Raw genomic sequence first — 14,844 nt, 5'->3', positions numbered from 1 at the left:
TGCCATAGATGAGGATGTCATCTATGATTGCGACGACTCCGTCGAGGCCTTCATAGGTTTTGTCGATCTTCCGCTGGATTTCATCCTGAGCTGAGATAAGACCAAATGGTAAACGCAGAAATCGGTAGCGTCCAAATAGTGTGTTGAACGTTGTTAGCTTAGATGACTCTTCCATGAGCTTGATATTCCAGTATCCTGATCGTGCGTCCATTACACTGAAGTAATGTGCTCCCACTAGCTTGGGTGTGATGTCATCTAGTGTTGGTAGAGGGTAGTGAGGGCGTTTGATAGCCTTGTTCAAATCTCTGGGGTCGAGACAGACTCTGAGCTTGTACGTGGTTTCTCAACCACTACTAACGCGTTGACCCACTCTGTCGGTTCTGTTTCCCGGACGATGATTTCTGTATTCTCCATGCTCTGCAGCTCCTCCTTCAGGTGACTACGTAGAGCAAGGGGTATCCTTCTCAGTGGGCAAACCACAGGGGTTGCTGCTGGGTCAAGGTGAATAGTGCATTCACCTGGGAATATTCCGATTCCTTTGAAAACGTCAGCAAACTCTTCCATGACTGTCTGCTTCTCAACTGGTGCTGTCAATGATAGCACTAGCTTGATGAGGTCCATGTCTAAACATGCCTTTAGACCTAGCACTGGAGGTGCTTGAGTGTCAATAATGTAAAAGTTCAACATCATGTTGCTTTCTTTGTACTTGCATTTCATCACGCATGTGCCTTTTACAATGAGCTGCTCACCCCCATAGCCGGTCAGTCTGCGTGAGGTGGGCTGTAGCTCACACTCATCCTTCAAGCTGTGATACTCACTCAGAGGAATTACATTAACCTGAGATCCAGTGTCTAGTTTAAACTTAAGCTCTTTGCCCTGTTTTCCTATCTCAATATCGGCATAAGCTTGCTCAGTCTCTGAAATCTGTTTTTTCTGTGACACAGAATCAATAAACAGTTCCTCTGCATTTGGCTCTCTATCTGGCATTTGGCTGTCACTCACTGTGTGTACTATTTTTCCGAAAACAGTCCTGCAAACTTTAGCAAAGTGGTTCCGTTTACCACATTTAGTACATTGCCTTCCTTTGGCAGGGCAGTACTCCTTTTCTCCATGCCAGTTGTTTCCACAATATCCACAATTTGTGAAGCGTTTTATGTCTGTGTCGCCCATTTTTAGAACTCTCGCTGTTCTTTCTGTTCTGAAACACGCTCTCTGGGCAGTGTTCTTTGGTGTGTATCTACTAACTGCGTGCACTGTCTGTTCACTCGAGCTGCTCGTGACGCCGGTTATGGTTTTCAACTGTGCTTGGGCTATCTCGTGCAATCTAGCTATGTCCATAGCTTTGTCCAGCGTTAGCCCGGACCCAACATTCAAAAGTTTCTCTCTCACTTTAGCTGAATGTATTTCAAACACGATGCGGTCTCTGACCATCTCATCTTTATCTGCATATGCACAGTCTTTTACCAACAGTTTTAACTCAGTCACGAACTGTTCAAATGACTCACTAGCTCCTTGTACTTTCTCCTGAAACTTGTACCTAGCGAATATCGTATTTGTCTTGGGCATCACATATGATTCAAAACGGTCAAAATAACTTTTCAGTACCTTTGCTTCATCTGCGGTGAGAGACCATGTGTTAAAAATGTCTCTCCCTTTTTCTTCGATCCACAAGAGTAGGTAGCTGCATTTTTCTTCCTCTCCTTTTCTTTTCAACGAACCCGAGAACATCAACTCCACGTGTCGCTTGAACTTGTTCTATTCTCTAGGTAAGTTCAAAGCTTCCCAATTCATTCGGGGTAAGGGAGCTCCAATAATGTCCATTTCAAATCCCTGTTCTGACACCATGGCCCTGATTTTCGGCTTGTGTGGGAAATGGTCAGATTTCCCCGAATGTGGGGTTTCTGACACACATAAAAAAGTGTCAGCCAGCCCCACGCAATGTTCCCTCAATTGGCGAATTAATTCCCAGCATGTGGGAAGCCTTGCTAATTGTCTAAATCGAGTCAGAAATCCCCACAGTATGATGTCATCATTCGTGGTGCTTTCAAGGTCCATGGCAAGCACTGCATCCTCTGAAGGCTTCCAAATGAACCATACAGGATGGCAGAGGAGCCTGCAGCAGCTGTGGCCAGTGCCAGACCCCGAGCTGCCTTCAAATTCGACGAGGCTTCACTGCAGGCATTATTGGATGGGGTTAGGGCCCACAGGGAGGTCCTCTTCCCTAGGTCAGGGAGGAAGAGGCCTCCCACTGAGACCAATGCTGCATGGATGCAGGTGTCAGCAGATGCCAACTCGCTGGGAGTCACCAGAGGAACCTTGGCATTACATCTGTAACTCCTTCCTTTACTCCCCCACAGTACCATCTAGAGCCCCCGTCCTCACTGTGGAGGAGGAAGAGGCTGTGCAGCCAGACTCCTCAGAGGAAGCTCCAACCTCTGAGGGTGCAGCGTCAGCAGAAGTAAGCGCACCCAGCACCAGCGCAGACACTCACACCTCGGGGGGACCTTTGGGACATAGAGTAGTGTTGTCACCTGGTGTTTCACAGCTGACAAGTGAGCCTCAGCAGATTCTGGAGACAGGGACAGCAGTGGAGAGTCCTCGTCGGAGGGCGCAGGGCTCTGCCAGCTCAGCTCAGCTGCGCTGCATCTCGACCCTCTGCCTCTGGGTCCATCCGCAAGAGAAGAGGTGATGGATCTCCATGCACAGATGCAGGAGTCTCTGGCAGGTTTTGTCTCCAGGGTCGCTGCGAGTGTGGAGCGAATGGAGGAGTCCATAGCGACCATGAGCAGAGCCTTTGTGGAGTCATTGGTGCATGAACGCAGCACCATGGAAAGGTTGGCAACCTCCATGGAGGAGATAACTCGCCACCATACGGAAAACATGGTGAGTGCTCATAAGAGAATGACATCTCTTGAGGAGCGTTGGCCATCTGTTGAACAGAGAAACCAGATCTTCATGGAAGTCCTTCTGAGTAGGACTACCAGTGCAGAAACGGGTCCCACTGGCCCCCTAAAGCGCAGCAAGGTGCTCTCAAGCCACTTCCAAGTGCTGGCCCCTTCTGGCTTGTGCAGCTTCAGGTGAGTGAGCAGCAGCCTGGTGCTCCTGGTAATCATCCTGCTGTTCCTGGTTCTGCTGCTGCCACCTCTGCTGTTGGAGATCTTCTCATGCCAGGAAGGGAAGGTGCCAAAGGCCTCCCATGCTTCTAGCAGATGCCTCGGTTGAGGAGGTCCTGAGTTAGGGTGGTGAGAGGGGCTTCTCAGGAGCTCACACTGAAGAAGTGTGTGAGACTCCAACTTTCTGCAGCTGCTCCTAAGGCTTCAAATAGTTCCCCCAAGCCTTGATCAACAAGGTCCTGCAGCCTGCAAATGCTGCCTCTTTAAATATCTTCAGCCCTCAGCGACCTGCTGCTGCAAGCAAGCAAGCCAGCTGTTTTCACGCCAGCTCTCATCGGCAGGGTTCCCCGCAGGCGGGTTTCAGGTGGGGAAAGCCCCAAAGTCGCAACGGCACGGGAAAATCGTCCTTAACAAGGTGATCATTGGTGATTAGTGTGCCAACGAGCAGTCCCGCCAGCGGCGGGCAGGACTGAAGCGGGGCGCGTGGAAACGGCGGTCCGAAAGTCGGACGGGGCGGGGAATCAGGCGGGGGGGGGGTCCCGACCCGCTTTTTCCGCGATTTTCGGACCACGGCCGCATGAAAAGCCGCCCGACAACTGCCCGAAAATCGGGGCCCATGTCTTGTTTTGCACACTTTGTACAAAAATAATAAATTGCAGGACAACGGAGTATTACAGTTTAAACTCTTTTAATGAAGCATCAGATCTGTAAGCTTTCTCAATCATCCAGCACCGTGTGGACAAGATGGAGTCAGGACCCTGGGTCCTCCAAAACAATTGCAGTCCTTACAGATGCCTGCAGGCCAATGACAACTCAGCATGTGATCACATGTGAATATAATAGGTATTCCTTACAGATGCCTGCGGGCCAATGATAAATCAATATGCAAATGTTACAGGGTGGATGGGCCAGGGGGTCATTTCCCATCCATCATTGCTGTACGTTCGTATGTGTTCATAGTTACTGTTTCAACATTCACTTCAAACAAGTGAGGTCCCAATTCATGAGATGTACTTATTTAAAGGTAACAATAGCTTTTGTAGAGAAAATACATATCTCGAGGTCATACCTGGTTTAAGTGAATTGTGAACTGGAGCAGAATCAGCTCTACAATATTCAACAATGTCATTGTTTCATTGTAGTTAGTGTATCTGTTCATAAAGTGATATTGATTTACTCCCGAAACTCAAATCGTAATGAAACAGAAAATCCACAGGCTCCCAATATTAAAAAGAAAGTATGAGTAAACACAGTTATTCTGGCCAGCCCTGATCTTCATTGCACATGGCTGATTGCTCTCCTTATATGTGTTATACAGAAGATGCCAGCTGCTGTTAACCAGTAGACCCATTCTTCTCACCTAAGGGGTATGAGCAATTGAATTGTCATGTGAACTGGCCATATAATATGGGTATTGAGTTCCAGGCTTCCCACAAGGTCTCTACAGATGTTACTTAGAGTCTGATGGGAATATCGCTTCGATAGCAACTCAGCACTCACATCTCAGTCACATTGCCAGGCAAGCCACCCTTTGGGTGTTCTAAGCAGCATCTCTGGTGGACTGAATCATCTCTCTCCATCAGTGGCAGGAAGCCATCCCAAAGTTTCCTCAACAGAGCAGTCTACAGATTCTTAAACTGCTGGCGGCTGTCTGTCAAATCCTCAAGGGCAATGGATCTGGTACTCTTTTGGATAAGGCAAGCAAGCGGCTCATAGAAAGATCCAAGAGAATAGGAAGGAGAATGTGAGGGCTCAAAGGCGATGCTGCTTCATCGTGCTCAGAACCTAATAAGCAATAATTTTGCAATATTGACTACATTTACCAAGTGTCAGCTTGACTCTGAGTTAGAAGGTGGTAACCTCCAGGATTACATAATCTACACTCTAGTGCAATACTGAGGGAGGCCCCATCTACCTATTCAGTTGTGCGTTAAAGATCCCATGGTACTCTTTTAAGAAGAACAGGGGAGTATTCTGGCATCCTGGCCATCTGGCACATGCCTCCCTCGGAAAACACCACCAAAAACAGTTGGATTGGTCAATCAGCTCGCTGCTCTTTGTGGGATCTTCCTGTGCGCACAATAGTTGCAGTGTTTGCCAAAATAACAACTGTCATGGGACTACAAATAGAAATCCAAGCTTTCTGAAATGTCACAATAATAACAATAATCCACATTCCAATTACTACGTAACAGCAGAAAAAAAGAATGTGAATTACCATGATTCCCAGCTCGGGCAGTGCTGGAGAGGAGCAGATCTTGCAGGGAGAGCTGGTTAGGAAATCGTGGAGTTGTAACCCTTGATTTTCCAGGCACTCAATTTAATGGATGGGAAGATCCAGGGTTGCGGGCCCGCCATTTGATGACCAGTGCTCCCCGAATGCCATCATTGCCAGGAGCGCCTGAGTGAGGAATCATCCCTTTTATTCCCACTTTAATGTTAGTAGTACCCAGGGCCAGATCAACCCACCCTAACTGGTGGACTTTACAATCCAGAGCCAGATCAACCCACCCTAACTGGTGGACTTTACAATCCAGAGCCAGATCAACCCACCCTAACTGGTGGACTTTACAATCCAGAGCCAGATCAACCCACCCTAACTGGTGGACTTTACAATCCAGAGTCAGATCAACCCACCCTAAATGTTGGGTATTACATTCCAGAGTCTGATCAACCCACCCTAACTGGTGGGCTTTACAATCCAGAGCCAGATCAACCCACCCTAACTGGTGGACTTTACAATCCAGAGTCAGATCAACCCACCCTAACTGATGGACTTTACAATCCAGAGTCAGATCAACCCACCCTAACTGGTGGACTTTACAATCCAGAGTCAGATCAACCCACCCTAACTGGTGGACCTTACAATCCAGAGTCAGATCAACCCACCCTAAATGTTGGGTATTACATTCCAGAGTCTGATCAAAACACCCTAATTGGTGGACCTTATGTTCCAGAGTCTGATGTACCAGCTCTTGTTCGTCGACTCTATAAGGTTGAGAGTTTAGGCCTCATAAGCTCTTCACTCCTCTGGGATGAGCTCTCCTGTGATGGATGACCCTTCTGTGGATGCTCTGAGTTGATGAGGTACTTTCTCTGTAGTGTTCTGCTAAAGGTTGTTTAATCTTGCTTAATGGCATAACTCACCTTGGAAAACCACGTTGAGTTTGGCAGCGATCTTCTTCCAAATTTCACTGCAGTCTACCTGAGACATAACCGCAGCGTATAGACCTTAATCAAGTTAATGCACCATTACTTTAAAGATCCATAGAACTTACATTTGCACGTGACTGTGATCTAAGTTGTGACCCAATAGAACAATGTTTTGAAGGTGATGTGTAACAAAATAAAGGCATCCTGCTGAGTTTATGAATTACAAAGCACAATTGTGGAAGGGGCTGTCAATGGCTTCTTCAACAGCACCTCCCAAACCTGTGACCTCCACCACAAGGGCAGCAGGTGCATGGAAACACCACCATCTCCAAGTTCCCCTCCAAGTCACATGCAATCCCGACTTGGACATATATCGACGTTCCTTCATCGTCGCTGTGTCAAAATCCTGGAGCTCCCTCCCTAACAGCACTGTGGAAGCACCTTCACCACACGGACTGCAGCGCTTCAAGAAGGCTCACCACCACCTTCTCAAAGGCAACTAGGGAGGGGCAATAAATGCTGGCCTTGCCAGCGACGCACAAACCTCGAGAATTAATATTTTTTAAAATTGCAGAAATATCACAAGAAACTCCCTGTGGAGAGAGCCTTAATTTGGAACAGATGTAAACGCAATGCAAAACTGTGTTAGCAGCTGACACATAAACAGGGTATGAGCTGAATCCCCATGTTCCAGCAGATACCATGGCAGACAATCAGGCCCAGCTTGTTTTCTCTGCTGTCTGCAGTCAGAGCCAGTGCCATTCATTTCAGTAACTATACACCCAGCACAAATGGCTTTAACGGCAGCTGCCTGGGAAGAGTCAGGAATCAAACATATCTTTAGGGTGAAGGGAAAGTACAGACTGTAATCAGCTCCTTCCAATGGATGCTAATCGAATGCCATTATATTAGCTCATGCAGTACATAATTCATGTGCTGAGGTAAGGTTAAGGTTCGTAATTTAAGTAAAGATTTTTTTAGTAATTTATACTTTGCAGAATCTTTACACTACAAAGTGTTAACTCCTCCAGCTTCCAAGTTATCATACCTACAGAAATTATTTCTTATCAGATTGTAATACTGACAATTACAAAGAAAAATAAAAGAAACTATGGAAATTGATTCATTTTGTCCTTCATTCTCAGCCAGGTGTTTATATTCCCTCTATGGCCTTGTCCTTTCCATATCTCTGTGACTTGCTGCAGCCCCACAATGGACCCCCCTCCCAGTTCTCTCTATTCCTCTAACTCCAGCCTCTGGTGCAGTCCCCTCTGCTTTCGCTCCACCATTGGCAGCCGTGCCTTCAGCTGCCTGTCTCCCACTCTTGGGAATTCCCTCCTTAAACCCTTCCTCCTCTCCACCTCTCTCTCCTGCTTTAAGACTCTCCTTAAAACCTATCTTCTTGACCCAAGCTTTTAGTCACCCCTCCTAATCTCGCCACCTTCGGCTCGGCCTCCATTTTTCTTAAAGCGCCCCGAGGCATCTTTCCACATTGAAGGTGCTGTATTATTGCAAGTTAGTTGCTGTATTAAACTAAAGAGAATGTCCGGCTCAGTCGTCTGCCGCTTCAAAAAAAGCGCTGACACTAATCATTGAAAGGACTAACCATTACATCTCCTGTGACCTTCTGAATTAAAATGAAGGTGTCACTGAAATATTTTCACAATCCACACACACATAGAGCCCACTGTTAAAAGAAACAAGACTCTGACAATGAATTGGCACTGTCATTTCTAGAATAATGAGTTCTCCGACTAGCGCATTGTCGGTGTTCGAAAGTTTCTGGAGCGTCTATGTGTGTGTAAACCTATTAGTTGGACAAGTGAGGTAATCGTTGCTAATGGCCAAAGCTGTAGACCCAAAGGCTTTTCTAATTGCGCATTAAATTAGTTAATGCATCCCCAGCTAAAGGGTAATTCAAAACTTTATCACATTAACCTGAGACTGACATGTTGAAATTTACAAATGACTATTCTGCTGTTGTTTAGAGTTCCCAGAAAAAAAGATTCTGCAGTTTCTTTTATTTGCAGATGTCTCTCTAGAAATTTCTATGAAAAATGTTTTTGCGGACAGTGTGGGCAAACTGCCTGCCCGCCTCGAGTGAAATCGGACTGCATTCCGCCAGTCGCCCGGCTTGAGTCAGAAGGCTGTGGGTTCAAGACCCACTCCAGTAACTGCAACGCAAAAATCCAGGCTGACTCTCCAGTGCAGTGCTGAGGGAGTGCTGCACTGTCGGAGGGGCCGTCTTTTGGATGAGACATTAAACCGAGGCCCCATCTGCTCCCTCAGGTGGACATAAAAGATCCCATGGCACTGTTTTGAAGTACAGCAGGTGAGTTCTCTCCTGGCCAATATTTATCCCTCAAGCAACATCGCTAAAAACGAATGTAGGGGGTGCGTGTGCCCAGTCAGCTTCCCCTCTGACTGTCTCTGAGCGGTTCGAGTCGCTCCCACACCCCTGGGTTCTAGACACTGGACTTAGGTACAGGCGGCGATACAGAAAACCAAGTAGACAGGTGGTTTGGTGCAAGAAAACCAAAATTTTATTAAAAGCAGAATAAAACACAATCTTATTGAGAATCACTGATATGAATACAGGCATAAACAATTATCCTTATATGGGAATGGGGAACACATGGCACATCGAGGGAAACAGATACATTAAAAATCCCCTTATCCTTATCCCACCCCCTATACCTAACTAGATTAAGCTATGAGGGGCCAGGAATTCATGCTCACCAATCTGAAACCTGTTGCTTTAACTGGTGGGGTTTTGAGATCCGCTCTTTCTGTCCTTTGGGGTATCTCGTCGCCACGTGGTCACAGGGCGCGGCGCTGAAGTTGTTTGTGCGAAGGCACCCTCCTTTTCCTCAGCTAACGTCGTCGTCGAGCCGCGATGGGTCTTCTTCTTCTTTCTCGACGGTATTGCTGCGGTTGGGGGTCGGTCGGCGGTCTTTACCGTCTAATGATTTTGCTAGCCAAGCTTCGAATGCCAGTTTATTCTTAAACTGGGCTATTATTGTCCATTGATTTTGCTACCCATTCTTCGAACGCCAGCTTATTCTTAAACTGGGCTATGATTCCGGGGTTTTACTGTCCATGCATGTAACGCCAACTTATTCTTCAAACGCCAGCTTATAACTAGGCGTTTGTCCCCAACGCGTCTTTCCACTGCCCTTCTCTGCTCTTATCGGTTTACCGTATTCTTCGTCTCGTCTCGTCTGCCCATTTGTGGCCTGTGTGTCCTGTGTGCTTTCGAATCGGGTTCCGTTCTCCTCCCACGTTTGGCCCCGGTGTAATGGGCGTCCTTGGTGGTGAGCGGCACGGGAAGCGAGAAGAGAGCCCGCCACGAGGCCAGGGCACGAGAACGAGAGGCAGGAGGCCAAGGCCAAAAGATGAGGGCAGGAGCAAGAGTCAAGAGACCGATCACCACTGATGGGCCTACAATTATACCCGTTCTTCATTCCTTATCTGTGCGCCAAATCAGGTCAGTCCTTTGTCTAACTTTTGGCGGGCTCGTTTAAAATGATTACAGCCATTTACTTTAACGACTTCTGGAGTAGTTGTCTCCGTGTTTAATGGCCTCGATGTCCTGGTTGTTTGCCATTTATGAAACTTAATTGTCCCCGTCCTGACTTGATGGCTACTGTGAGGTGTTACCGATTAAATATGCAGAAACCTAATGGCCTCGATTTAGGCCTATTCTAACTTGATCTGTTTCAAGGCGAATGAATGCATATTCTGTGTTTGCTTTAGCTGTCTGGCTCCACAAAGTCTCTTCACAGATTCATGCATTTTAAGTTTTGTTTCAGGTTTGAAAAGGTGCCTGCCTTTTCTGCAGAGCCTTGCTTTTAAAATCCTGTACTTTTGGTCACGAGGTTACAGAAGCCATTTTGGGTACCCTGTTTTTAATAACTTGTCCATACAGGGCCCCTTTATCCATAATTTTCGGGGAATGTGGGAATTTTGAGAACCCTACACAAATTATTCGATTCAGTTTGCTACTTTCTCATTAAAAGTGCTATGCACCTTTTTCTTTAAAAAAAACTCTGTAAGTTACACGTTTCAAAGCTAAATTTCTCCAAAGTGAACAAGAAGAAGATGAAATGACTCCAAGAAGGAGAAAAAGTAGCAAGAAGACAAAAGTAAAGAAAGAAAGGAAGGAAGGATTCACATTTCTAAAGCACCTTTCATGACCTCAGGACGTCTCAAAGCACTTCACAGCCAATGTAGTACTAGTTGAAATGTAGTCACTGTTGTAATGTAGGAAACACAGTGGCCAATTTGTGCACAACAAGCTCCCACAAACAGCAATGAAATAAATGATTAGTTAATCTGTTTTCGGTGTTGGTTGATGGATAAATGTTTGCCGGGACACTGGACGAATTGCCCTTGCTCTTCTTCGAAATAGTGCCATGGGATCTTTTCCGTCCACCTGAGAGGGCAGACGGGGCCTCAGCTTAATGTCTCATCTGAAAGTAAGCTGGAGGAAGATGACAGAAAAGGAACGTGCGAAGCTGAAGAATAGGTAGCAAGTTTAGAAAGGCACCGAAATTTGGTCCAAGCTGAAAGGGACAGCAAAGCAAATCATCGCAGATTTAGGTATTGATATTGTAAAATTGCACATAAGCAATCTTTAATGTGAGAGTGAACGCAGATGATCAAGACCTAAATTAAATATTACATGTTTGAAGTCAGCATGGAAACTTTTCATATCCTCCTTAAAGGTATAAGCTTTCACATTGCAATAATTGCAGTCATTCTCCATGAATTCATGAAGGGTAGGAGCTGACTCTTATTGGCTAAGTGAGTGTGTGTCAATCAGTTATTTCCTCCACAGGCCAATTAAGTCTCTATTCTGTCTACTTGCGATTCAATGAATTGCCTTGAGACTTCCAAGTAATGCCTCACAAAGCTTCTGTGGTTGGTTTCCACGATTGTACTTGGTGTTGCGAACAAATCAGTCACAAAACAGGAGTCTTAACATTTGTGTAAATCCACAACGCAGTATATTAATGGGCATGAGGGCGGAAAAAGCAAGTGGGAATTAAAAACCACATGAGTGGTTTGTTGTAACTTGTAGCTGCTATTGTTGTCTTTGTATCTTCGCACTCTTTCCTTGGAGAACAGTCTGAAGTAGTTGGAGGATTCGCAGCCTGATTAACAGTCTGACAGGCCGTGCCGTGAACACCCCTTCCATGGCCGTAACCATTTTAATACCAGCCAATAGGGTGGTTGTCCTATATGGCAGGAGGGTTTTATGGGCTCCCACAACATATGTGGTGCGAGGGCACCCCCACCCACAAGTATCCCACTGGATGTCAACCCAGAATTCAGAGCCGGAGCGCCAGTCTCCACTCGCCAGGGTTGTCTGGAGTGGGGTTTGAACACAGCACCTTCTGGCTCAGAGGTGAGAATGATAAGCCCAAGTCTGCCTCACAGATGCTATTGTCAATTAGAATTCTTCCAATAAAGAGATAGATGTTTAGCTTTCGTGAGTGCTATGTGTTGAGTTTGTCTGACGACCATTGTGAAAAGATCCATAGTAGAGAATCAAGTTATCAAAACGGAAATGGCTTAGCAAAGCAGCGACACAACACTTGGGCACACAGGAGTGGCACCTCACCACAGTGGGAGGTCAAACTGAAGGGAGAACTTCTCCGCAAGTCTGCTCTCAAGCTCGTCCTAGCAACACAAAGGCCGGGATTTTCTGGGGCGGGTCCAGGCGCGATTGGAGGCGGGTCGGGAGGGAAATTTGACAAACCTTGGAGTGGGTCGGGAAGCCACCATCATCCCGCCCCCACGCACCTTTGTCTCAGGCGCATTTTCCAGCGCGTCAGCGATCCAAATGGCAGAGGCGGCTGAGGTAATTGAGATCATTAGGAGGTACTTGTCAGACCCTTAAGCATCTTTTTAACCCTACCTTTCAAATTTCCCTGGATGAGCACAGGAATCACGCAGCTCGGGACCCACATCTGTCAACCTGAGGCGGGAGTTGAGTGGCCATTGATCCAGCTCATCAGTGCACAGCATGAAAAGTACAATAAAAACTCCCACCTCACAGCTGATCACTTTCCTAAAGCAGATGCTGTTGCTGAGTGCATTGTCAGCACAGATTTAGCTTTCTAGAGGTTGCAAGTGTTTTCAGCAAAGTCGGGATCTACTGTCATCTCATTGGTAGAACCTATCACATTATTGACAGATTGCTTCTGTTATTTCCACTTGACCTGCCATCACTTCCATCAGCATGGGTGCCGTTTATACTGTCTCACCTTGGTCCTCAGAATCAGACCACGATGAACCCCAACACCAGCAAAACCAACAACAACACCACCAACCTTCTCCTCAACCACCTAATGCTGCACAGGACAGAGGGCATCAGCACAGGGCTGCACCATGCCGGAGGCAGTACCCCTAACACAAGGTATACAGGCAGAGGTTGAGCTTCCTCAACATGATGGAGCAGCAGTGCCAAAGGAGGCTCAGGCTATCATGCCAGGTCATCACAGACATTTGCAGATTGCTGGAGGAACACCTGCAGCCCAGAGGCGCAGGTGGACATGCCTTACCAGTGGCTGTCAAAGTCACCAGCAGCCTCAACTTCTTCGCCTCAGGCTCCTTCCAGGGATCTGCAGCAGACATTTGCGGCATCTTGCAGTCGGTCGCCCACAGATGCATCACACAGGAGACCGATGCCCTCTTTGATAAGTTAGCCAGTTATAAGAACATAAGAACATAAGAAACAGGAGCAGGAGTAGGCCAATCGGCCCCTTGAGCCTGCTCCACCATTCAATAAGATCATGGTTGATCCAATCTTGGCCTCAACACCACTTTCCCGCTCTCTCCCCATACTCCTTGACTCCCTTGTAGTTCAAATATCTGTCTATCTCCACCTTGAATATATTCAGTGACTCCGCCTCCACAGCTCTCTGGGATAGAGAATTCCAAAGATTCACGACCCTCTGAGAAGAAATTCCTTCTCACCTCTGTCTTAAATGGGCGACCACTTATTCTGAAACTATGCCCCCTAGTTCTAGATACCCCCACTAGGGGAAACATCCTCTCAGCATCCACCCTGTCAATCCCCCTCAGAATCTTGTATGTTTCAATAAGATCACCTCTCATTCTTCTAAACTCCAATGAGTATAGGCCCAACCTGCTCAACCTTTCGTCATACGTCAACCCCTTCATCCCAGGAATCATCCTAGTGAACCTTCTCTGCACTGCTTCCAATGCAAGTATATCCTTCCTTAAATATGGAGACCACAACTATACGCAGTACTCCAGGTGCGGTCTCACCAGCGCCCTGTAAAGTTGCATCAAATTTTCCCTACTTTTATACTCCATAATCCTTGCAATAAAGGCCAACATTCCATTAGCCTTCCTAATTATTGTTGTACCTGCATGCTAACTTTTTGTGTTTCATGTACGAGGACCCCCAGATCCCTTTGTACCGCAGCATTCTGTAGTCTCACTCCATTTAAATAATAATTTGCTTTTTCATTCTTCCTTCCAAAGTGGATAACCTCACATTTTCCCACATTATACTCCATCGGCCAAATTTTTGCCCACTCACTTAACCTATCTATATCCCTTTGCAGACTCTTTGGGCTGGGTTTTCATTGGGCCGTGGAGTCGGGATTGGAGGCGTGTGGGGGGTTTAAAATCCTGAAATCGGGGGTCCCAACCCCATCCCACCCCCAACCCGCCTCCATGCCAGTTTCAAAGGAGGCGGGTACCCGACCCGCACTGGGACCCGCCTCCCCGAGGCGGGAAGGGGATTAGTGCAAATTAACTGCCTGTTAACAGGTAGTTAACAGACAGTTTTTAGCCTAATCCCTATTTTCATTGTTGAAATGTGGGATTCTCGACGGCTCCAAACCACGCCAAGTTAGTGAGGCGGGCCGTCGGGCTGAAGGGCTTGGAGGGGTCGAGATGTCCGGTGTTCAGGTGAGTGATGGATGCATGAGTGCAGAGGTAAGTGTTTGGTCTGTGTAAAGTGTTTAAAGAAGTTCTACTAACCTTTACTTACTTTTACAGTCTTCCTTCCTTCAGGTCTCGGGAGTCCCTCGTCTCACCAGCATAGAAAGCAGAATGGCCGCCAGCTGTCAAAATCTGCAGCCTCTGCTTTCTGTTCCAGGGAGATCTCTAAATCATTCCGAGAGGAAGGAATTAACTTGGAGTACAGCTTGTCAGTGTTTGACAGCTTCAAACAGCTGTCGAACGCTGATATTTCATCTGTCAAAAGGTCTTGATGTCACCTGTTGCCGGGTGGCCCTTAATTGGCCTGCTGAGCCCGCTGGGCGGGCTCAACAAGGTCAATCAAGTCTAAATCGCGTGGGTTGGCTAGAACCCGATAAGGAGTTATGTTACAACTTCCAAAAAAATATATTCCACTGAGAAGAAAAGGGTGTAAAAGAAAAGACAGCCATCCGTGGCTAAGTAAAGAAATTAAGGATAGTATTCGACTAAAAACAAGGGCATATAAGGTAGCCAAATCTAGTGGGAGGATAGAGGATTGGGAAAACTTTAAAAGACAGCAAAAAGTAACAAAAAGATTGATTAAGAAAGGGAAGAT

This window comes from Somniosus microcephalus, chromosome 3 (assembly GCF_052327205.1).
Source record: "Somniosus microcephalus isolate GS21.2 chromosome 3, FLI_Smic_1.0, whole genome shotgun sequence".
In the NCBI taxonomy this organism is placed as follows: domain Eukaryota; kingdom Metazoa; phylum Chordata; class Chondrichthyes; order Squaliformes; family Somniosidae; genus Somniosus; species Somniosus microcephalus.
This window is presented reverse-complemented; position numbering follows the sequence as displayed.